Source organism: Hibiscus syriacus, unplaced genomic scaffold (genome assembly GCF_006381635.1).
Source record: "Hibiscus syriacus cultivar Baekdansim isolate YM2019G1 unplaced genomic scaffold, ASM638163v2 tig00000594_pilon, whole genome shotgun sequence".
Lineage (NCBI taxonomy): Eukaryota > Viridiplantae > Streptophyta > Magnoliopsida > Malvales > Malvaceae > Hibiscus > Hibiscus syriacus.
Window position 1 is genome coordinate 83,539 of NW_024061800.1, and position 27,451 is coordinate 110,989.

General features: G+C 34.0%; 1 pseudogene; it reads right to left on the reverse strand.

The window, feature by feature from the left end:
• Window positions 1–563: 563 nt before the first annotated feature.
• Window positions 564–27,449, reverse strand: LOC120208909 (annotated as a pseudogene).
• Between the last annotated feature and the right edge of the window lie 2 nt (window positions 27,450–27,451).

Sequence of the window (27,451 nt, forward strand, 5' to 3'; positions counted from 1 at the left end):
TGTTTTTGAACCCAAATCTAATCCAAATGTCTAAAACAAGGAATATCAACAGGATAACAAATAAACGTCATCAAATCCAACCTTTAGAAAATTAAATGAAAAAACGACCATTAATCTACCTCTATAATTGTTGAAATGTCTCGTTGGAGACTTCCAAAATGAACGAGTAAAGCATTATTGGTCCAAGTTCTAATAATCTTCATTGGAATAAATTCAAGTACAAATCATAATTAAAAGCGTCCTCCAGGTATTGCCTCCAAAAATAAATGTATACAAATATGAATTATCTTACATTTAGGTCATATGGAATAAAAATCTAAGCTCTGTCGAAATAAAAATCCCACGCTGAAACATGTCCTCGCTCGCCACCCAATGTAACGTGGTTCAATCAAAGCTGCTGCTCTATACTCTTCAATCAACCTTTAAACCTCACATACTCATTGGTTTGCTGCATCAGTTATTCCAAAACTTAATTAACGCATAATGCACTCAACCATTACTTAAGACTCAACCTAACGCACGCACAAAGAGAAACTAGAGATCGAAGTCCATTCAAACTTCAGTCAAGGATCAAGGAGACTGTAAAAACAGAAAGTATTAGACTGGAAAACCAATGCCTGAATATTTACCATAAATAACGCTGATATTGATCGCCCCGCAAACCATCTCATATTCATTGCACGTTGAGCTTTACCCGCTGCTTCTGTGGAATCAAATCGAAGATACACACAACCAGCACTGTTTCTGTAGATTGAAGGAAAAAAATGTTATACTGCGTAACTATAACACGTGACTATCCAAAATGTGACCAACAGATTAATAGATGTAAAAAAGGTGACTATCCACTAGCATCGGAGAGTCCTAAGTTTCCAGTCTATGGAGAACATGATTGAAGGATATAAATTTCAGTATCAAATATATTTGCTAGGCTCTCCGTACATGATTTATATATATATATATATAACACGTGTATTTGGCAATATTAGGAACTCTAATGCAAAATGCTGCAGCAATGAAAAAGAAAAGTACAGATATGTCACTAAAGACTCAACTTGATAGTTCCTTCCAATGTAGCCATCCAAAATGCATCCTCAATTATCGATTTATAGGGTAACAGAGTTATCAAGTAAAACAACCAACAATAGGTTGACAAATAGGTCTTATGTTCAACATAGATAGAACATCTGCTCTATAATAAACAATAAATAACGGCTATAGAAGATGCGTATCCAGATTTGAAAAAATAAAAACAATTTCTGAAATAAATGAGTTTATCCCAAGCAATAGATAGCGCATTGCTTGCTTGTCCACATAAATATTCTTCACCCTGCCATATTTGCTGCATTCTTCTTCAACATCCTCTTTAATATCCAAGTCAAAATCTGGTTCCGTCTGGCAATAAAACTTACAGAAAAATAACTACCTTGTACAAGGAAGCAGAAAAGAACACAAGTAACAATGAAATAGCATGTTTAGAACAGGAAAATCCAAACCTCAGTTGCAGGATCAAACATATTCTTCAACAGCAAACACTCACTGGGCTGTCCAATAGGATCAAGGGCTGTAGTAGACATGATTGGTGGTAGAACTGGTGCCGGATATGCCCCCTGACCATTGACGGGTAATGTAACAGTTTGTTAAGTTGGAGCAGACCCATTAACAAGGGATAATCCAAGGGATCCTGTAATGCTGCAAAACAATTACATTGGATTATGATATGATTAAAAACTGGAAAGGACCGTCTGAAAGGGTAAACGAACCTTGTTGCAATACCAGAGCGATCCAGTTTCTGCATAAGCAATGCTCTTGATTGAGCATTCAAAGCCTGGATAAAAATCAACATTCTTTAAATTCTACTATCTATAATAATATGCATTTCTGCTTACCAAGCCACCCTCCTCGTCATCATCAAACTCTGCAGATTTTGATGTAGTATCTTGAGTAACATGATCTGTAACAAATGAAACCTATATGCAAGTTTAACCATAAAGAAGTTAATATAATAAAAAGGCAGTTTTAGTTTTTATTTCTTTTTCTTTTTGCAGTTTTCGTGACTAAAGATAAAAACAGAGATCAGACACTGGAATTAGACTAACATAATCCTCCAATTTCAGGAAATTACCCAGCCTACCTTAATGGTTCGACCAACAATCTCCAGTTTCCCATTCAAGGCACTTTGAGCTGCTTTTGCATGTTCAAGTTGAGCAAACTGCAAAAACAAAAAAAAGGCAACAACTAAATACATAATTATTACCATGCAGGAAAATGAACATAAGCCAAGTCTTCATCTATATCTAACCTGAACAAACCCAAAACCTTTGCACCACCCAGTTTCAAGGTCAAGTGGTAGTTGCACAAGCTCCACAGGTCCAAAAGGTTCAAATATCTGAGCCATTAACATAAGATACGAAAAGAGTATGTGATAAGTGCTTATTTTAGTTAATATTTTACTTTTAAATTATTCTTTAATCATTGATTTTTATGACTTATTTGTTCATTTTAATTCATTTTCTGTACAGGACGTAAGCTTTTGGAAATTGCACAAAAAGGACACAATTCTGCAGATTTTTTTATTTTCGGAATCAAAGCTGGCTGGAATTCGGATTTGGATTAAACTCTAGTTTAGGATAATATTTTAAACATTATATTTTATCTTTGTATTTTAGTTTAAATAGGTTTTAGTATTTTAATTAAGTTTTAGGATATTATTTTTATATTTTATATTTGTTTTAGGTATTTTAGTTTAAATAGGTCTTAGTATTTTAATTAGGATTTAGAATATTATATTATTTTTTAGGTATTTTAGTTTAAATAGTTTTAAGTGTTTTAATTAGGATTAAGATGTTTTAGGTTGTTTTTAGGAATTTGAAGGCTATAAACACCCTCTAAAAGTGAGCCTAGAGACATATTTCTCTCATTTGAGAATAAAATCTTCTTTTTCTCTATTTTTCGCATATTTTTCTATTATGCTAAGTATGACTTTGGTTATGATTAGTTAATTTTCTTTCAAGTCGAAGACTAAAGCGAAGGCCCAATTCCAAACGTTAGAATTGTAAGGTATTTAAATCGCTTTGGATTTTCTCTCTGTTTTATGAGTTTACTTTTTAAATCAAAACGATTTCGATATTGGTCCGGATATTGTTCTGGTTAACGTTTGAAGAAGGATTTGCTTATTGAATTATATTCAACTTCCCAATAACACACTTAGCAAAATTGTTTGCTAAGAGGAAACTGAGATCGGAACCAGCTGTTATTGAAACGACACAATCCGAGTTGGCAGCGAAGAATTGTCCTTGTAAGCTGACGTGAATCTTGAAGTAAAAATCTGTTTCAATGATCCGAGGAATTTGAGCCGATACTGAAGCTGAGGCTGCTTTCACAATAAGTTTATTTATATCTCAATATCTTTAATGTATTTATTTAATTATTTTTCTTTTTTTTTAATTCTTTTTTTTAAAAAAATAAATTTTAAAAATCTCCTTTTATATTTATTACTATTAATATTTATTATTATATTATTTTTTCTTTTTATAATTATTTATTTTATTATACCTTTTCAACTTTACCTGCAATTCTATCTTTTCCTAAAATCAAGAAACAATTTTATTAAATCATAAAAACCATAGTCCCTGTGGATCAACCCTGCTTCTTTATACAACATTTTCCTTTTTATTTATTAAGAAACCATGAATTATTTTGATAGCAAAACGACAGTTATTAAATTGGCGTCGTTGCCGGGGCCTAACGGCAAGTACTGATTTATTTTTCTAGTTTTTTTATTTATGACCAGAAGAAACCCGGGTGAATTAGGAGATCGAAGCACGAGCACAAAGAATCCACGCATAAACGCTTCGAGAAAAGAGAAAAAGACAAGAAGAACAAGAGCATAAATCAGAAACAGAATCAAATCCAGACTCTAAAGCAGACGCATACAACATTCCGATGGTGGAACAAACGATCCGAGAGCTAGCCACAACTCCTATCACTCAGACGCCATTATGCATTAATTTTTCTAGTGGCAGGACTCTGTTTCAATTAAAGACGGGACTCATTCATCTTCTTCCCACTTTCCACGGCTTTCCCACTGAAGATCCGTACAAACACTTGTTGGAATTCCACATGGTTTGCACTAGCATGAAACCACAGGGAGTTACCGAAGATCAATTAAATTGAGAGCTTTCCATTTCTCTTTAGCTGACTTGGCTAAAGATTGGTTATTTTATTTACCTCCAAATTCAGTTAATTCATGGGCTGACATGAATCAAATTTTTCTTGACAGGTTATTTTCAACGGCTAAAGCAAGCGAGTTACGAAGGAGCATTCTTTCCATTCAACAAAAGAGAGAATAAAGTCTTTATGAATATTGGGATCGATTTAAAAAGCTTTGTGCATGTTTTCCACAACACTGATTAAGCGAGCAAACATTACTTTAATACTTTTATGAAGACCTTTTGCCAATGGAAATGAAAATGGTGGATGCCGCCAGTGGAGGAGCATTAGTCAACATGACCCCATTAACAACAAGGGAATTGATTTCAATCATGGCAGCCAACTCTCAACAATTTTCAAGTGAACCCAGCCAACGGGTTCACGAGATAAGTACTTTTTCCCTTGAGAATAAGTTAGACAAATTAACTGAAAAAGTTAATTCACTTGTTGCAGGAAAATCTGGAGCAACAAGAGCATGCGGGATATGCACAAAGCTAGACCATCCGACGGATTGTTGCCCATTGATACAAGAAGGAGGCAATGTAGAAATCAATGTCATAGGGAACTTTCCAGGTCCTCTACAAAGACAATACAACCCATACATTAATGCTTACAATCCAGGATGGCGAGATCACCCAAACTTCAGCTATGTGGCAAATCAAAGACCAACTTATCAACCAAGGCCTCTTCCTCAACAACAAACTCAAAACTCATCATTGGAGGAACTAATAGGAAAGTTAGCAATTTCATAAGAAAAACTGATTGCGTCCCAGGAAAAATTCCACAACCGAACCGAAACACATCTTCAAGAGTTAGATAACTAAGTAAGTCTATTAGCTCAAACTATGGGAAAATTGGAATCACAAGGAAGGCTACCTTCTCAAACGGAGTTAAATCCGAGAGAGAATGTTAGTGTCATTACACTCAGAAGTGGAAAACTTATCTCACTCGAAGTTCCAGCAGAAAAATATGAACACTAGGAAGAACAAGAGGAAACACCACCTCTATAAATACAAGGTATGTTTGTCTCATATCCTTCTCTTTCTTCTCATGAAATCACGCCACCACCCTTCCCATCAAGGTTGATGAAGCGTGATAAAAGAGATGAATAAAAGGAGATCTTTGAGGAAATTAATGGGGCACGAAAAGGTAAATTTGGGAGAAATGTCTCTGCAATGTTTCAACGAAAACTCCTACCAAATATGAAGGATCAAGGTATGTTCGCTATACCTTGCAAAATAGGTGATTTTAAAATTAAGCAATGTGTGACTTAGGAGATTCAATCAACATTATGCCATTATCTATTTATAAAATGATTACTAACGAGTCTTTGAAGGAAACGGGAGTAACCATACAGTTAACTGATCGATCCATGATCTATCATGTGGGAATGATGGAAAATGTCTTAGTGAAGGTCGATGTATTATTTTTTCCTACAGATTTCTGTGTCATTAACATGGAACATGATAAGTCGGATACTTATTCCGAAGTACTCTTAGGCCGGCCTTTCTAAGCACCGCACATACAAAGATCGATGTTAGAAGTGGCATACTGACAATGGAATTTGATGGTGAAATCGTTGAATTTGATGTTTACAAAACAATGAAATGCCCTGATCATGTTGAAAGAATTAATTTTGTTGATGTTATAGATTCTTCAATTGATGAATATATTGAATATAATCTTTCCATGGATCCTGAACTTTACCACGAAGAAGAAGAAAGAGAGTTTGAAAATATTCATGCAATCAATTCTGATTTATTTTTACCTTCCTCTAAAACTAAAATTTTACCTTCTGTTTTTCAGGCACCTGAGATAAAACTGAAAGAAATGTCGAAAAACTTAAAAAATGTCTTTTTAGGAGAAAATGATACTTCACTGATTATTACGAATAAGCTGTCAAAGCTAAAAAAGATTCGAAGAATAACCTATGAGAATGGCAAATTCCACAAAGAGAAAATAAAAGAATTATACAATCATAGAATTTCTCATAAGGAAGTTCTTAGTTGGAAAAAGTGTATTAAGTGGAAGAAGTATTTCTCTTAGAACCTATAGTCTGAATCAGGTCATCAAGCTAACGACGTTAAACAAAAGCGTTTGATGGGAGGCAACCCATTTCGTTTTATTTTCATTTTATTTATTTCATTCCATTTATTTTATTTTTAATTTTATTTCATTTATTTTTGAACAGATTCAAATTCCGATCGAATATTTCTTACCTTCACCCGGACTCGTCTCGATATGACCATGGCTGCGGTCGCCACTAGATGGGGAGTATTCCTTTTCCCTCTCTTTAATTTTAAATTTGATATACGTTTTAGGACAAAATGGAATAAGTGAGGGGGGAAGATAAGCATGTGTCAAATTTTTCCTTGACTTGTTTAATTGTTTGAAATTCAATTATTCTGATGTTAATATGTTGGGATCGTTGGTTGCTAGTTTTGAATTTTGCTTTATACTCTTGCTTCTTTTTGGATTATGACCATGTTTTTGATCGAATTTAATTTTCATGATTGATAATTGATATAGCTAGTGAATTTTTGTTAAGTATTTATATCTCATGCTTTTGTTGATAGAGATGAACGTGGCTCAATGCATATAAACTTTTCTTATGAGATTTGAGCCTAATGAGCATACATTTTCTTTCTTGCTCATTGTTTGACTTGTGTGTGCCGTACTAATTAAGATATTCTAGATCTTGTAATCACAATGCATATCGAGACAACATGTTGAACATAATGTTTTAATGTGATAGGGGCACCTAGGATAAACCCACTTTTCCCAAAAGCCTACCCGTTTATATATCTACTAGTGAACCACGTTTGAGCCTATTTCACTTTCTTTGTTTTACACCTCATAATTAAACTCGAAGCCTTTTTTTTTTATTTTTCCTCTCTTTTCACACCCTTACCGAGACTTGAGATCTTGTATCATTGTTGTTCCACGAAAAAAAAATTGTTCACTGTTTCGAACAAAAAGAAGAAAAAGAAAAAAAATATCATTTGTTCGGAAAAAAAGGGGAAGAAAAAATCGATCGCTTCAATTGTCTTTCATCTATTCTTTTTCCTTTTTTTGTTCTTCAATGCGCTTCATGTTAATTCGTGGATTGTTCTTAATTATTTTGATCTCTTGTTTCAGTATTTTAAGCCTTTCTTTTCGGACTTTCCCTACCTTAACCTAAGCCTCATTACATCTTGTTTAAAGACCCCTTGATTATTGCATTATGTTCATTTTTCGTAGTGGAAACTTGATTAGATTCCAAGCCTATGGTAATATTTTGGTTAGTTTCGGTTTGAGTAACTTCATTTACCCCAAACACTTTGAGCGGATATGTGTGAATCTTTGTGAGGTATTGAGTCATGTTTCATTGAAGTTGGTAATTAATTGTGATATCTTGCTTATTTTAAATTTTCTTGGTTGTATCTTTGCTAGATTGTAACTTGAATTCGGCAAATGTCATGGACTTAATTCGATTATAAGTTTGAAGAATAAATTGAAATTGAAGATGACAACTTATGATTTTGATATATTAATTGAGGAATGCTTGGGGACAAGCATTGAATAAGTGAGGGGGAATTTGATAAATGTTTATTTTAGTTAATATTTTACTTTTAAATTACTCTTTAATCATTGATTTTTGTGGCTTATTTGTTCATTTTAATTCATTTTCTGTACATGACATAAGATTCTGGAAATTGCACAAAAATGACATAATTCTGTAGTGTCGCAACCGTCTTTCGGTTGTGCCCCGGAATTGGGCTTCGACTTAAAAATTGTGGATTGGAGTCGCCACCGATCATTTATTTAAGAATAAATAGGTTGATCGAATACCTTATTTCTTACCTGATCTGCGTCTTTCCAAAGATGTGTCGGGTTCGGGGGTCGGTTACAGTCAAGGAAAGATTAGCACCCTTGAACTGCCCTTTCGGTACTACGTAATTTCCAGTTGTCTTTTATTAAGAAAATTATAAGTTTAAATTAAAAGATAAAATAATGATCCAAAATTACTTACCTTTGACGGATCTACAAATATACCCTTTAAAAGTCAAAATATGGGTTAGAAGAGATGAATAAATGATAAATAAAGTAAAACAAATAAAATAAGGAGATTAAGAAAAAAATAAAGTAAATATAAAATGAATAGAATATATAAAATAAAAAATACAATAACACTAATATATACATAGCAAACAACTAAATAAAAATAAAATGATAATGCAAATAAATAAATAAAATAAGTAAAAGAATATAAAAACATAAAATATAGGATAAAGATAAAAAGAAAATAGATAAATAAATGAGTAAAATATATAAAAAAGTAAAAGCATATATATATATATATAAGTAAAATAATAATAATAAAAAGAAAGAAAATCAAAAGTAATATACGTATTTATACATGTAAAATAGGAAATATATAAATATATATATAATAACACTAAAAAAACATATATACATATATAATAAAATTAATAGAAAGTAACATGCATATATAACAAGAATAATAAAGTAGGAAAAAATGATTTAGGGGGGTGAATTAAATATTTTAAAAAAATGAACACGCTTTGGGGGTAGATCTAGGTTCGAAACTTCGAAACCCCACCCCTTTTTGGTTATATGCGCAACCCACGTTTTGGGTTATTCGAACCAAATCTCAAGAAAAATAACGTGCACATGCGAGAAATGAACGAACCAATGTAAAAAAGATGCTACCTTTTATTTCCTTTTCGAATCGTTTACAATAGCTTTGCCTTTGTATTTTCCGTGCTTTCCTCTGTGTTTTGTGTGTAAATCGTGTGTTACAATAGTGAGTTACAATGACTATTTATAATGCTTGTGAATCCTATCTTTAAGAGTTTAAATCATAGTAGAACTCTATCCTATTTTTAGGAGTTTGAATCCTAAAATTCTATCCTATTTTTAGGAGTTTAAATCCTAGTAGGACGAAAAGGTGTGTTAACAGCTGCCCCTCTTTGCCCATAGTCGTGTAACGGGGATAGGGCAAAGATTAAAAGACACACTTTTTGTTCAGTGGAGTTGAAAATTGACTATGATATTTCAATAACTCCTTGTCGAATTGAGTTACGGATGACTCCTCCATCGTGAAGTCTAGTTCATCTTGAAATGATATGAAATTGAAGCCGTAGTTCGGAATTTGAATCAGCACGTGGCTTCCCGTTGCCCTCCGGTCTTCTTCTCGGTTTAAAGACCTTGGATCGGAATCGAACTCAGAAATCTTCATTGACAGATAGTTTTTTCTTGACTTAAGCTATGCTGCTTGAAAATGGTTGCTTGTCACTAAGGCACGGCTAACCCAGGTCCTCTTCTCGACTTGAAAACCTCGACTGCAACCGGAAATTAGTGCGATTGATGTGTCATCGAGCTGAATGAAATCGAAATCGACAATTTTGATGGCAGATAACCCTTCTAGCCTTGAGTTATAATGTAAATGATGTGCCTTGGAGCTGAGCGTAGTTGAACTCGAAGGTCTTTGTTGACAGATAATCCTTCTTTGAGTTGGATATCCTTCGTCGTGAAGTTGAAATCCAATCTAAAGATGGATGATGCTTGTGTGCACGATTCCCTTCGTCGTGAAGTTGAAACCGCGGGTGGCCCATTCGTCGTGAAGTTGAGCCTGGAATTGGATATCCTTCGTCGTGAAGTTGAAATCCAAGTAAGTAGGATTGTTCCGAGTCCAATATCTTCCGTCGTGAAGTTGAAATTGGCTCTGAAATTGGGAAGTTATTTGTTGACAACCAGCGGTCCCTTCGTCATGAAGTTGAACTTGCGTTGTCTGGAGTCCAATATCATTCGCTGTGAAGTTGAAATTGGCTCTGAAATTGAGAAGTTGTTTATTGACAACCAGCGGTCCCTTCGTCGTGAAGTTGAACTTGCGTTGTCTGGAGTCCAATATCCTTCGTTGTGAAGTTGAAATTGGCTCCGAAATTGGGAAATTGTTTGTTGACAACCAGCGGTCCCTTCGTCGTGAAGTTGAACTTCCGTTGTCTGGAGTTCAATATCTTTCGTTGTGAAGTTAAAATTGGCTCTGAAATTGAGAAGTTGTTTATTGACAACCAGCGGTCCCTTCGTCGTGAAGTTGAACTTGCGTTGTCTGGAGTCCAATATCCTTCGCTGTGAAGTTGAAATTGGCTCCGAAATTGGGAAATTGTTTGTTGACAACCAGCGGTCTCTTCGTCGTGAAGTTGAACTTGCGTTGTCTGGAGTCCAATATCTTTCGTTGTGAAGTTGAAATTGGCTCTGAAATTGAGAAGTTGTTTGTTGACAACCAGCGGTCCCTTCGTCGTGAAGTTGAACTTGCGTTGTCTGGAGTCCAATATCCTTCGCTGTGAAGTTGAAATTGGCTCCGAAATTGGGAAATTATTTGTTGACAACCAGCGGTCCCTTCGTCGTGAAGTTGAACTTGCGTTGTCTGGAGTCCAATATCTTTTGCTGTGAAGTTGAAATTGGCTCTGAAATTGGGAAGTTGTTTGTTGACAACCAGCGGTCCCTTCGTCGTGAAGTTGAACTTGCGTTGTCTCGAGTCCAATATCCTTCGCTGTGAAGTTGAAATTGGCTCTGAAATTGAGAAGTTGTTTGTTGACAACCAGCGGTCCCTTCGTCGTGAAGTTGAACTTGCGTTGTCTGGAGTCCAATATCCTTCGCTGTGAAGTTGAAATTGGCTCCGAAATTGGGAAATTGTTTGTTGACAACCAGCGGTCCCTTCGTCGTGAAGTTGAACTTGCGTTGTCTGGAGTCCAATATCTTTCGCTGTGAAGTTGAAATTGGCTCTGAAATTGGGAAGTTGTTTGTTGACAACCAGCGGTCCCTTCGTCGTGAAGTTGAACTTGCGTTGTCTCGAGTCCAATATCCTTCGTTGTGAAGTTGAAATCATGGATGTGTGGGAACGATATCCTCCGTCGTGGAGTTGAAATCGTGGATGACCCCTTCATCGTGAAGTTGAGCCTTGACTTGAATATCCTTCGTCGTGAAGTTGAAATCCAAGTATTATGAAGTTTGGCTTCGAGCTAGATATCCTCCGTCACGAAGTTGAAATCTACTCTCGAGTTGATTGTGTAGCTTTGAGCTCAATATCCTTCGCTGCGAAGTTGAAATTGACTCTAGCTAAAACCTGAAAAAGTTATGCATATATGTGATGAGATGGATGCAATGCTCTTAGGTATGCCTAAAATGCATATGCAACATATGTTATTTTTGGGCTTAGGAGAGAAATCTCGATCTCCGGTTGTTTTTCTGGAATCTTAGTTCTGGAATCTTCAAGTTCTGATCCCTGATCTCGAATTCTTCAAATGTTCAAATCTGATGTGCACATTCTATTTTTTTGATTTGAGAAATGCTTTCGACCATCCCAAGTATGTGTCTGAGCTGAGTGTAACGGTTCAGATGATGCTTCAATAGAAATTTTCTCGAAAGAGACATAATTCGTTTCAAGGGAAACGATCTCAAAGATATCTGTTGTTTCATGAGAAACGGTCTCAAGGGAGACAAAATTTTGTTTTAAGAAAAACTGTCTCAAGAGAGACAAAACTTAGTTCCAAAAAAATTGTCTCACGGGGAGATGAAATTAGTTCCAAGGAAAACATATTCAATGATTTTGTTTCAAGGGAAACTGTCTCAAGAGAGACAAAATTCATTTCAAGGGAAATGTTTTCAATGTTTATGTTTCAAAGGTTTTTGTGTTTCAAGAGAAATAATTTCAAAGGTTTTTTTCCAAGGGAAACTGTCTCAAGAGAGACAAAGTTTGTTTCAAGGGAAACTGTCTCAAGAGAGACAATAGTGAGCACGATTCCCTTCGTCGTGAAATTGAAACTGTGGGTGGCCCCTTCGCCGTGAAGTTGAGCCAGGAATTGGATATCCTTCGTCGTGAAGTTGAAATCCAACTTGAAAATGCGAACTGGATCGGTTCTGAATTAGCTCTCGAACTTGTCTGAAGTTGATTCTAAGATCTGTTGATCTTTCAATATATCAAATTAGTTGAGGTGTAGCTCCTTGATACTGAGTTAAGCAACCACTATCAATTTTTACAAATTCTTTTGAATCATGTATCTTTCGTATTGAAGTTGAAACTTGACTCTAAAGCTGCAAAAATTATGTATGCTAAAAATGATAAATGTGATGCTCTCAAGTATGTCTAAGATGCATGCAATATGGATTAATGTCATTTATCTCTTGGATAGAGCCTCATTTTTGCCTGCTTGTTCCTGCCTGTGGAGGAAATGCTTTCAGAAGGTCTGATAATTCGTATTAGGATGTTGAATCCCCAAAGATGCCCTAATATCCAAAAATGCCCCAATATTTGATGTTGAATCTTCAAAGATGCCCCAAATGTTCCTCATTTCTTGCTTCAGCATTGATTCTGAGCACGAACTTTGTGTCTAAGAGTTACATGTCATTTACCAAGATCCACTCTAGAGAGACTGTCTTGTTTGAAAAAAATATTTTTCTTTCTCTTTTATTTTCAAAGTTATGAAAATATCAATTAAAAGAGTTTCGAAAAATGTTTAACCAAAAGTTTTGAAAATATTGTCACTTTCACGGTTTTACAATTGAGACGAAACATAAAACTAGAGTTCATCGGATATCAAAGAATTAATTACAATCTTAATCCTTCAATAAATTATAGCTATTTGACAAGTGTCAAGATCAAAGCTATCTTTGGGAAATGGTTAAGTAATGAACGGATAAAAAAGTCTCAGATTATCGTGTTTGGTCAAAGGTTTGGCATTTATGCTCAAAGGATTGATGGGGTAGCTTGCATGTTTCTCTGCTGGAAGTGTTCTCTGACTCCCAACCTTCGTTGTCACACTCGGATTGTGCGATGCCTTATCAAGGAATTTGTGTGATCGCCTCAATTGCACAATTTTTATATTCGAGCCGCCTTTTCAGGTTTTCAACTCGAACCCTCCTTTGGTTTCAAGACGTTATTCAGGATTTACGTCTTGACCCCCCCTTTGTCATTTTTTTCTACCATGCATTAATTACATTGTTTTTTTGCAAATTAATCCTGATGGGCGGGATGAAATCTGAAGATAGTCTCTTCTGTTTAGATATCCATGTATGATTAGAAGGGACTTTTAAGGCACGTAATATAGGCCAGGGCTCATGGTTATGAAAGAAAAGGATAAATAGGCCCAAATAAGTGTTTCAGGGTATTGAACCAAGGATCAATTCATTCTGATGCCCTCGATCTTGTCTTGCTCAAAATGTCTCTTTCTCCTGATGCTCTATGATCTTCGAGTGAAGTGATTAAGTGATTCAAGAATGATTGTGCTTGATTAATCTCATAGTTTGAAGTTTGATGTGCCATTTGTCTTTAGGGAATCTTTGCATGTGCTTTTTGTCCCTTTTCCTTTTGATTTTTGCTTCTTTTCTTTTTTGTTCTTGATTGAATCTTCGCACTTGGTATTTGGCCCACCTTTTGGTATTTCCTTTGGATTGATGTCTTCACTCATGTGAGCAAATTTCTTCCACCTTGCCCCCAGTATGGAGGGTGATCCTTGGTTAGGGTTGAATCAGAAGAAAAATACTATAGGCTCAAAAGGGGACACAAAGGATATATTTTTTCTCTTGTTGTGAGGGGATAAAGAAAGAAAGTCGTTCATCATTTCACACATGTAAGTATTCACAGAAGAGGTATCCCTAGGGGGATAGATTTTCAGGATTAACTTCATTCACATGAAAATAGTGTAGTTAATGCGTGATAGAATTATTTCGAATGAATTCTTCTTTTTTCCCCCAGATGTCTCAATGTTCAGGCTCCCCGCGAGATGCCCCAAGTTGGTTCTTTAGAAGACTGCTCATGTTAAAATGAACAACTCAATGCCTTGGGTTTTAATGGTATTAAAATGTCAATTTTGAGTCCAAAAAGACAGTGGTGTGATTTTATTGACTCAAAGAAAGGTATGGGTGTATCGAAAAGGCAATGTTCAAGAATTTGGTCTTTTTGGTAATGACCATGAGTTATTTTGGGTAAAGAATCGAGGTATTTTATTTTGGGGTTTGAGACATGATAAGAAAGGTCTAATCTTGTCACATGTCAAAAATCTGTAATTCTTGAAGAATTAAAAGAATCCTTAATTCATTTAATATTCGAAGAACTAAAGATTAAAATTTGTTCAATTTCTCCACCTTAGAAAGTAGCATAAATTCAATCCTTTAAAAGATTAAGCAAACATGAAAAATCAAAGACGTGTTCAAACAAAGCAATCCTCTAAGTGCAAATGGTATATGCCATGCCCCCTTCTTCAGAAAGCGCCTTATAATTTTTAGATGAATGTTTGGGGCTTCTTATGTGGCAACTGCAAACAACTTCAACATCGTAGTCCTTAGGATATGTGGACTCTTTTTTCAGATCATCCTGGCAGGCTTTGTCCTACAATCAGCTGATCAAGTTCTCACTGTATTGATTTCAACTTTTTCTTTAATTGTTAAAATCTTGCTTCAATGTGGTGTCATGTGGTTAAGACCACTTCATCGAATCCTCCATGACTTAATTTCATGTTAGTGAAAATGCTTAAAAATGTAGATGAAGATGCAAAAATGCAAAAATGCAAGAATGCATGAAATGTTCGAGCATGTTGTTTCTCCAGATCAGCCATATGGATTCTCAAGCATTGGTTTTGATGCTGACTTCCTGTTAAGCGCCTCTGGGCAGTCTTCATCTGTTCCTTCCAAGTTCTCTCATTCTAGTATTTAAAAGCCACTTTCAACATGGAGTTATCCTTGACTTTATCTTGATACCCCTTTCTCAAGTCTTCGAGCTCTAAACGGACTCTTTTTTGTTCTCTTTCTAGTTTGTCTGCTCGATCTTTCTAAGAATCGGCATCTAGATTCCACTGATAGCGCTCAACCTCAAGTTCCTTTATCTTCTTCCCCAGCTCATTTTTCACAGCTTCAAACTCTGTTTTGGCTATCTCAAGTCCAGAAGGGACATGCCTGAGATGCTCCTCCATGGTCCGTGTGTCCTCACAGTTTGGCACCGGGGTGTTGTCATTTTTTCGCAATCTTCGCCACTCTAAATAGTCTGGGGTAAGCATGTCTTTAGCAGCCACAATATCCATCCGTAACACTTTCTTCCATGAATCGACAATCTCTTTGATCCTCTTCTTATAACTGTCACCGTGATACTCAAACTCTGATTTAGCTAGTCCGCATATTGCTGGGACAAACTGACGTGCCCCATAATGTCTAAGTGCTAACAATTGAGCATACCCAACTGCATCCCAAAGTTCAGATAAGGTCATAGTGTCAGAGTCCCCACATTGGAAAAGAACGTCACTGAGGAACAACCAAGGGGCTCTCCAAGTAATATCTCGGTCTTGATAGATGAGTGAAGACTTTCATTCACTTCTCTTTTTAAGTTCCTTCATGCCATTTCATGGTGATGAACTCTCTCAAAGGTGAATATGTAGTGCTAAATCGGCGGTAGGCAACCCCATTATTCTTCTAGAAGTGACTGTGCATCCAGACTTGAAGGAGCTGAACACATCCAATGAATCTACCTCCGCCAGCTCTTCGGCAATGGTTGAGAGACCGAAAGGTCTCGACTAAGATGGTTGGTGCTGGGTTGACCCGTTTCGGAAGTTGCTCAAACAGTTCCACCACGGCTGCGTCAATGCATCCCAAAATCTTCGGAAAGATGATCAAGCCATATAGACCTAGTGCAAAAAAGGTTTATAGTCTTCCATTCATCATGATGGTCATTCATTAGTTTCCTTATGTGGATCCACTCAATTCCCTGCCCGTTACCTTTGTTTCGGAGTCGGTCAGTCACCCACTTTTCATCAACTCCTGCAATCTTAGTCAGTCTGTTCTTGAAAGACTGACTCTTGATGTGTTTGATGTAGGCTCGCTCCAGTTTAATGCTTTCACAGTGCAATAGTGTAGTATACTCCTCGATGGTAGGTACCATGTCCTCCTGGTTAAAAGTGAAGTAACTGTATCCCGGGTTCCAGAATCGAACCAAGGCTCTGATTAAGGGCTCATCTGTAACACCCCCAACCCGTATCCGACCCGGATACGAGTTCGAAGTGTCACATTGACTTTTCAAACATTTATTCGTATAAAATAGTGAGTAATTTAAAAACTTTGATAACATTTAACTTATTCAAAACGTTTACAAAATATATTAGAGTTCATACAATTTATATCTTTAGACTACATGCCAACTACACTCTATAACCAGTACATATATTTTCTGATCTGACATTTGGTAAGGAGAACTGACCTGTCTTGCTCCGCATTACTCTTTACTCTTCTCAAAACCTACGTGTGAAACAATCACACGCTAAGTCGAAGACTTAGTGAGGCATAACAACTTATAATGCACTTTATAACATATATCAATACATGCATGTTCTGTTCTATCATGTTATACCAATTCCATGCATTCTTCGTATCATATAAAATCATATCAGATTAATTACAGTAAATACATACATACACATAATTCATCATTAACAGTTTATCATGTAATCACATACTTTTATAGTTAACCTTTTCAATCAAACACTATACACACACAACATCATATCATTTCTATAACATTTATCATACCACTAACATATATTTGTTCATATCTCTGGATTAGCCCATGTACATATGTGAGAACTATTGATATGTGAGTCTATAGAGGTTGTGCACTAATGCTGTCACCACAGCTCGTATAATTGCACCGAAGTGTCGCGTAGAATTGCATCGTAGTGCCATATAATAATGTCCATAAGGACCACATATTATTCCTTAAGAATCATATACATATACTAGGGATCAAGTATGTGTCTTTCAAGACTTCACACATGTTCCACAGAATATATATATATCCCGAAGGACCGCGTAGAATTGCACCGTAGTGCCATATAATAATGTCCATAAGGACCACATATTATTCCTTAAGAATCATATACATATACTAGGGATCAAGTATGTATCTTTCAAGACTTCACACATGTTCCAAAGAATATACATATGTCCCGAAGGACCGCGTAGACCCTCGACTCTTGGCATGCCAACTATACCCCTAGCTCTCATGACACATAACATGGGCGTTATCATTTATTTCCTTTTAAATATTCACATAAACTTGTAATTCACTTTCACATATCACGTATCACATAGCTTCTTTTCATATTATCACATAGTCACATAGTTCACTTACACGTAGATCATTTCCATATAATTCACATGTCACATATATCATGTTTTCATATAATTTCTATCATTTCTCATCCAATCACGTTTATTCATGTAAACATACTTATCATATCTTGTTCACATAAGATCATATACTTCATATAACATATAGAAACACCTAGAACACTTTCACGTAGCTTATATCAATTTTCAGAGTCCTTTCATATTACCTGATGATATATCTCATATAGATATATAATAACTGATATCATATTATCTACCTTATGCTCCATTTCTTTGTATTCCCTTATTCATATCAGCATACATTTAAATATTCTTATATGTTCTATCAATATCCTATAAACTTACTCATATTCTCATATATCATATTTTAATATAATTTGTATAGTAATACTCTATAATTGTATCACATAATGATTTTACCCAAGTACTCCTTTATAAAGTTTATATTACATGTTCAATTAGTCTCATGCTATCTTATAAATAATTTCCATTTATTTTATATCATTTTCCTTTTCCACTCACATAAACCATCTATTTATTTAGTTCAATTTCTCATGACTTCCACAATACTCTTTAATAAAACTTTGTAGCTCTTCACTATAATACATAAACCATAGTTTACTTTAATTTATCAATCTTCCCTATATTACTTATGTATCCTTATTATGCCCTCGAATTCATACTATTCTCTTGGAGTCTCCTAACATTTCTCGTATAATCACTTATACCATATCATATAACTTATACTTGATTATCTTATTCTCTCATGTTCATTTCATTTCTTATGACTCTATCATATAACTTATCTCATGTTCTTCCATTATTACATATTAAAGTCTTACATACATCATATAGCATATACAAAGCATATCATTATCTTTAGTCATGCATACATACAATCCATGTAATACAGATAATCACATATAATCATGTCCATGACTTCATGCATATTACTCTAGGAAATAGACTCATCGCAAGTCTTATTTCCATTAAACACTACATATCACTAGTATGCACTCACCTGGCCTCACTAGTCCATTCCAATCTCTTATCTTCCCTTTTTATCGATCTTACTTATCAATGATTCCGGAACTCGTTTAGGCTCGATATCTACATAGTAATTCATTGATACTTATCAGTATACTAATTAGTATCTTCTAAACTATCATTTCTTAGGCTAAAAGAAAAGCCATTTTCATCTTTTAATAGAGGCATGCATCGATGCACTCCTGATGCATCGATGCTCTGAGGGCATTCGATGTTCATTTTATTAGAAATGCATCGATGCACTCCTTATGCATCGATGCACTGACGACATTCGATGTTTGTATTAAAATTAATGCATCGATGCACTTCATATGCATCGATGCACCTTCAACAAATTTCTGGGATTTATCATTGATGCATCGGTGCATAATGAATGTGCATCGATGCACATTACCCAAAAATGTCATTTAAGCATGAAAATCTCTTCTTACTCTACTTGACACTTTATATTTCCCCTCTTTTAATATCCCTAACTTGCATACTCTTACTTAAACTAATTATTATCCATTAAATAATTCTAAAACTTAGAAATCTAATTCTCCATGTAGAATTTAAGAATCTAACCCAAATTCCAACATGTTCTAATTTGAATTCTAACACCTCATACTTCTTAGTTAGCTTAATGACAAGTCAAATTTCACTTCTAATTCTTATTAAGAACCCTATTCCAAAATTTCACTTTTCTACTTCCTTTATTTAATTCTTCATACACTCCTCATCTTATGGTTTTAAGATAATCTAAGCTTTCCTTAAGCTTAGTTATCAACTAAAGATCAATAAGAAACCTTAAATTCATCAAGAATTTGATCACAAGAAAACTCACCTTTGCTTAGCTTCACACGTGAAGAAGAAGAAGAAAGAAATAAGAGAACTCTGAAAACCTCTAAACTTTCTTTTCCTTCCTTCCACGTGTATCTATATATACCATATATTATTATTATATTTTTCTTTTCCTTGCAAATGACCATATTATCCTTTCATTCCTCATTCTTTTCAATTTGATCTTACACCTCATTTCTCATATAAGTCTTTAAACCACTCAATTATTTTAATTTAAATTACCAAATTTTGAAACCTTACAATTTAGTCACTAACCTGGTATTGAGGATGTTACATCATCGGTCTTAACATGAAGCAAAAGTGCAATGTCACCATATCGCTGACTGAACTTCTGTTTCCAATCATTCTTCCAACTGCCCCAGATGTCCCGAAGCTCTTGCACGTCGTTCTGCTTTAGGCTAATAGAGGCGTAGCTAACCAGTTCTAACACATAGCTTCCTTGAAGACTGTCTTCCTTTTCCTTCCGAGTTTTCTCGGACCATAGTCGTACCTCGGGGTTTTTAATTTCTTGTATTACAACACCTTTATCCATTAATTCATATTATTTTATGTAATAAATACCTTTTTAGGGATAAATGGCCTCTTGTTATGATGTAAATGATGAAAACAAAATAAAAGAAGACAAAATAAAAACAATTAGTGAGGTAAATCAAAATAATAAAATGAAAAATCCTACCCCACATGATATCTACCCGAACATGCTTAGTATTCCTATTGGACATGATCTCTATCCCGCATGCTATTCAAGCAAATCCTAACCGCATATTTGTCTAGTTCGCATGCTTTGAACAAAAGGTAAAGCATGAAATAATTCTGGCATCCTAGGGTTTGAAATGAGGTTTTGAGGTAGGCTCTAATTCTTCAAAGTCTCTCGGGTTAGGTTCTAAAAAAACGGTACCCGAGTTCTCCTTGCTGGTGCCCCCTTGGGCCTGCCGGACCCTTAGTCCTAAACCCATCACAGGCTTGTGTGGACTAAGTTAAACTCGAGATGACACATTCCCTTATGTCTATGTAGAGAATAAATTCACACGAAGACATAAGGTATATGAATCTCGAAGGCTACTTGCTAGGCATATGCGGTGAATAAATTCACACGAATGCGTCGCTTTCACCCCCATTTAAAACGGGTTCGGAGCTCAGGTTTAGAGCCTTAGATGAAAAAAGACTTTAAGGGCTGAAATCATTGAGAAAACGGTTAGTACAACTATTTACTCAAAAAAATATAATCAAAAGTAAGCAATAAGGATCGAAATGTTACCTTAAAATTTAAACTTACCCTTTTCGTTTAAAAGACAACTGAAAATTACCTTAGCCTGACTTACTTGAGAGTCCCTAGCGGAGTCGCCAAGCTGTCGCAACCGTCTTTCGGTTGTGCCCCGGAATTGGGCTTCGACTTAAAAAATGTGGATTGGAGTCGCCACCGATCATTTATTTAAGAATAAATAGGTTGATTGGATACCTTATTTCTTACCTGATCTGCGTCTTTCCAAAGATGTGTCGGGTTCGGGAGTCGGCTACAATCAAGGAAAGATTAGCACCCTTGAACTGCCCTTTCGGTACTACGTAATTTCCAGTTGTCTTTGATTAAGAAAATTATAAGTTTAAATTAAAAGATAAAATAATGATCCAAAATTACTTACCTTTGACGGATTTACAAATATACCCTTTAAAAGTCAAAATATGGGTTAGAAGATATGAATAAATGATAAATAAAGTAAAACAAATAAAATAAGGAGATTAAGAAAGAAATAAAGTAAATATAAAATGAATAGAATATATAAAATAAAAAATACAATAACACTAATATATACATAGTAAACAACTAAATAAAAATAAAATGATAATGTAAATAAATAAATAAAACAAGTAAAAGAATATAAAAACATAAAATATAGGATAAAGATAAAAAGAAAATAGATAAATAAATGAGTAAAATATATAAAAAAGTAAAAGCATATATATATATAAGTAAAATAATAATAATAAAAAAAAGAAAATCAAAAGTAATATACGTATTTATACATGTAAAATAGAAAATATATAAATATATATATATAATAACACTAAAAAAAACATATATACATATATAATAAAATTAATAGAAAGTAACATGCATATATAACAAGAATAATAAAGTAGGAAAAAATGATTTAGGGGGGTGAATTAAATATTTAAAAAAAATAAACACGCCTCGGGGGTAGATCTAGGTTCGAAACTTCGAAACCCCACCCCTTTTTGGTTATATGCGCAACCCACGTTTTGGGTTATTCAAACCAAATCTCAAGAAAAATAACGTGCACATACGAGAAATGAACGAACCAATGTAAAAAAGATGCTACCTTTTATTTCCTTTTCGAATCGTTTACAATAGCTTTGCCTTTATATTTTCCGTGCTTTCCTCTGTGTTTTGTGTGTAAATCGTGTGTTACAATAGTGAGTTACAATGACTATTTATAATGCTTGTGAATCCTATCTTTAAGAGTTTAAATCATAGTAGAACTCTATCCTATTTTTAGGAGTTTGAATCCTAAAATTCTATCATATTTTTAGGAGTTTGAATCCTAGTAGGACGAAAAGGTGTGTTAACATGCATATTTTTTGTTTTCGGAATCAAAGCTGACTGGAATTCTGATTTGGATTAAGCTCAAGTTTAGGATAATATTTTAAACATTATATTTTATCTTTGTATTTTAGTTTAAATAGATTTTAGTATTTTAATTAAGTTTTAGGATAGTATTTTTATATTTTATATTTGTTTTAGGTATTTTAGTTTAAATAGTTTTAAGTGTTTTAATTAGGATTTAAGATGTTTTAGCTTGTTTTTAGGAATTTAAAGGTTATAAATATCCTCTAAGGGTGAGCCTAGAGACTTATCTATCTCATTTGAGAGAAAAATCTTCTTTTTCTCTCTAGCTTTCTCTCTATTTTTCGCATACTTTTCTATTATGCTAAGTATGACTTTGGTTATGCTCAGCTAATTTTCTTTCAAGCCGAAGACTAAAGCGAATGCTCAATTCCAAACGTGAGAATTGTAAGGTACTTAAATCGCTTCGGATTTTCTCTCTGTTTTCTGAGCTTACTTTTCAAATCAAAACGATTTCGATATTGGTCCGGATATTGTTCTGGTTAACGTTTGAAGAAGGATTTGCTTATTGAAGCATATTCAACTTCCCGAGAACACATTTAGCAAAATTGTTTACTAAGAGGAAACTAAGATCGGAATCAGTTGTTATTGAAACGACACAATCCGATTTTGCAATGAAGAATTGTCCTTGTAAGCTGACGTGAATATTGAAGTAAAAATCTGTTTCGATGTTCCAAAGAATATACATATATCCCGAAGGACCGCGTAGACCCTCGACTCTTGGCATGCCAACTATACCCCTAGCTCTCATGACACATAACATGGGCGTTATCATTTATTTCCTTTTAAATATTCACATAAACTTGTAATTCACTTTCACATATCACGTATCACATAGCTTCTTTTCATATTATCACATAGTCACATAGTTCACTTACACGTAGATCATTTCCATATAATTCACATGTCACATATATCATGTTTTCATATAATTTCTATCATTTCTCATCCAATCACATTTATTCATGTAAACATACTTATCATATCTTGTTCACATAAGATCATATACTTCATATAACATATAGAAACACCTAGAACACTTTCACGTAGCTTATATCAATTTTCAGAGTCCTTTCATATTACCTGATGATATATCTCATATAGATATATAATAACTGATATCATATTATCTACCTTATGCTCCATTTATTTGTATTCCCTTATTCATATCATCATACATTTAAATATTCTTATATGTTCTATCAATATCCTATAAACTTACTCATATTCTCATATATCATATTTTAATATAATTTGTATAGTAATACTCTATAATTGTATCACATAATGATTTTACCCAAGTACTCCTTTATAAAGTTTATATTACATGTTCAATTAGTCTCATGCTATCTTATAAATAATTTCCATTTATTTTATATCATTTTCCTTTTCCACTCACATAAACCATCTATTTATTTAGTTCAATTTCTCATGACTTCCACAATACTCTTTAATAAAACTTTGTAGCTCTTCACTATAATACATAAACCATAGTTTACTTTAATTTATCAATCTTCCCTATATTACTTATGTATCCTTATTATGCCCTCGAATTCATACTATTCTCTTGGAGTCTCCTAACATTTCTCGTATAATCACTTATACCATATCATATAACTTATACTTGATTATCTTATTCTCTCATGTTCATTTCATTTCTTATGACTCTATCATATAACTTATCTCATGTTCTTCCATTATTACATATTAAAGTCTTACATACATCATATAGCATATACAAAGCATATCATTATCTTTAGTCATGCATACATACAATCCATGTAATACAGATAATCACATATAATCATGTCCATGACTTCATGCATATTACTCTAGGAAATAGACTCATCGCAAGTCTTATTTCCATTAAAAACTACATATCACTAGTATGCACTCACCTGGCCTCACTAGTCCATTCCAATCTCTTATCTTCCCTTTTTATCGATCTTACTTATCAATGATTCCGGAACTCGTTTAGGCTCGATATCTACATAGTAATTCATTGATACTTATCAGTATACTAATTAGTATATTCTAAACTATCATTTCTTAGGCTAAAAGAAAAGCCATTTTCATCTTTTAATGGAGGCATGCATCGATGCACTCCTGATGCATCGATGCACTGAGGGAATTCGATGTTCATTTTATTAGAAATGCATCGATGCACTCCTTATGCATCGATGCACTGACGACATTCGATGTTTGTATTAAAATTAATGCATCGATGCACTTAATATGCATCGATGCACCTTCAACAAATTTCTGGGATTTATCATTGATGCATCGGTGCATAATGAATGTGCATCGATGCACATTACCCAAAAATGTCATTTAAGCACGAAAATCTCTTCTTACTCTACTTGACACTTTATATTTCCCCTCTTATAATATCCCTAACTTGCATACTCTTACTTAAACTAATTATTATCCATTAAATACTTCTAAAACTTAGAAATCTAATTCTCCATGTAGAATTTAAGAATCTAACCCAAATTCCAACATGTTCTAATTTGAATTCTAACACCTCATACTTCTTAGTTAGCTTAATGACAAGTCAAATTTCACTTCTAATTCTTATTAAGAACCCTATTCCAAAATTTCACTTTTCTACTTCCTTTATTTAATTCTTCATACACTCCTCATCTTATGGTTTTAAGATAATCTAAGCTTTCCTTAAGCTTAGTTATCAACTAAAGATCAATAAGAAACCTTAAATTCATCAAGAATTTGATCACAAGAAAACTCACCTTTGCTTGGCTTCACACGTGAAGAAGAAGAAGAAAGAAATAAGAGAACTCTGGAAACCTCTAAACTTTCTTTTCCTTCCTTCCACGTGTATCTATATATAACATATATTATTATTATATTTTTCTTTTCCTTGTAAATGACCATATTATCCTTTCATTCCTCATTCTTTTCAATTTGATCTTACACCTCATTTCTCATATAAGTCTTTAAACCACTCAATTATTTTAATTTAAATTACCAAATTTTGAAACCTTACGATTTAGTCACTAACCCGGTATTGAGGATGTTACATCATCGGTCTTAACATGAAGCAAAAGTGCAATGTCACCATATCGCTGACTGAACTTCTGTTTCCAATCATTCTTCCAACTGCCCCAGATGTCCCGAAGCTCTTGCACGTCGTTCTGCTTTAGGCTAATAGAGGCGTAGTTAACCATTTCTAACACATAGCTTCCTTGAAGACTGTCTTCCTTTTCCTTCCGAGTTTTCTCGGACCATAGTCGTACCTCGGGGTTTTTAATTTCTTGTATTACAACACGTTTATCCATTAATTCAGATTATTTTGTGTAATAAATACCTTTTAAGGGATCAATGGCCTCTTGTTATGATGTAAATGATGAAAACAAAATAAAAGAAGACAAAATAAAAACAATTAGTGAGGTAAATCAAAATAATAAAATGAAAAATCCTACCCCACATGATATCTACCCGAACATGCTTAGTATTCCTACTCGGACATGATCTCTATCCCGCATGCTATTCAAGCAAATCCTAACCGCATATTTGTTTATTCTGGTTAACGTTTGAAGAAGGATTTGCTTATTGAAGCATATTCAACTTCCCGAGAACACACTTAGCAAAATTGTTTACTAAGAGAAAACTAAGATCGGAATCAGTTGTTATTGAAACGACACAATCCGAGTTTGCAATGAAGAATTGTCCTTGTAAGCTGACGTGAATATTGAAGTAAAAATCTGTTTCGATGATCAAAGAAATTTGAGGCGAAGCTGAAGTCTGAGGCTGCTTTCACAATAAGTTTCTCTATATCTCAATATCTTTAATTTATTTGTTTAATTATTTTTCTTCTATTTAATTCTTATTTTTTATTTTAAAAATAACTTTTAAAAATCTCCTTTTATATTTATTACTATTACTATTTATTATAATTATTTATTTTATTATACATTTTCAACTTTACCTGGAATTCTATCTTTTCCTAAAATCAAGAAACATTTTATTAAATAATAAAAATCATAGTCCCTGGATCAACTCTGCTTCTCTATATTACCTTTTTCTTTTTTATTTATTAAGAAACCATGAATTATTTTGATAAAAAAATGACGGTTATCAGTATGAGATGAAAATCATGCACCCTAAAATGATTAAACACTAGAACTGGGTAATATCAACATGGAAAATGTGAAAAGAAATAACATTTCAAAAGCATCTTACTCCTTCCAATTTTTCCCCTAAACAACTACTATTAAAATGTGCTTCATCCACATTTTTTCTTTTAACAGGGAGTTAAAATCCAGTCAGTAATTTGAAAGAGGGTTTAGATAACATCAAAACATAAATGCATCCATTCATAAACCAAATAAAAGAATGGTGACTGCTATTTTGCCGATGAGCTAATAGTCGTATTACCTGTCTAAGCTGCATTTCTGTCATGTTAAAGTGCAAATTCCCTACATATAATTTTCTATCAACAGCTCCATATGTCCCGCAACACTGCCTGCGTCGGTACCAGAAGTAGTGGACTGAACAAGGTTCTTTTCAGCCTCTGAAGGTTTAACCATCACAGGTTGACAAAGAAGTAGTTGACCAGACAATGCTATTGCCATTGGCACAGACATCACGTCATAAAATTCAATATACCTGCAATTTTATCAGCACCTGTAATTAGTTTCTCTGAATTAACATACAAGAAAATTTGTGGCCACTATTTACAAAGAATATAGCAAAGAGAAGCAGGGAAAGGAAAAGAGTCGTGCAGAGAACTGTGCTGAGTATCTTTGGTTGAATCTGGTGCCTCGTGCAATAAAAGATTAGCTCAGCATAACAATATTAGAAAAGAATAATAGACTTCATACACCCAGATAATCTAACATTGATAATCAAAAGGCACAAAAGAACTTGAAAATGAGGTTAAAAGATTGGCATGTCTCGATTTCAAACGAAAGTAAAAGATGGGGAAGGTAACATCTTTAGCTTACGATTATACTCATGCAACAAAGATATAAAAATGAACCCAAAAACGACCAAAATCAAAGGTGGACAAAGAAAACATCCCAAACCACTCCAATTTATCAACCAAAAAACGAAAAAGCCTAGCAATAAGTATCGTAATATAATTTTGTAATTTTTACTTCAAGACAAGTAGTTATTTGGGGTGATATTCTCAACTTTTCTTTTTCTTTTGCTTTTGCTTGAGATTATCTGTTGGTAGTCTTATAAGAGTCTATACGCATTGTTGTGCCTTTGAATTCTGATCTTGTAGCAAGTCTTTTATTGTTATAGTGAGACTTTAAAGTGAATTCTGAAATTTCTTGACATGCATCTTTTGATTTTAAATAGATTTTTAACTTAAAATTGTGTTGTGTTGTTGGTGAAGATATGTTATACTTTTCAGAATCGCACATGGTGTTATCTGGAGATAAAAATATCGATTGTTGTTGCGTGGTATTTCAATAGGTTAAGTTTCTTTTCAACACTAAATGGGATTTCAACCTTGTATTTAGTTGGGCTGGCCGATTGAATTGTTCTTACTATTGTCGTACCAATACATTA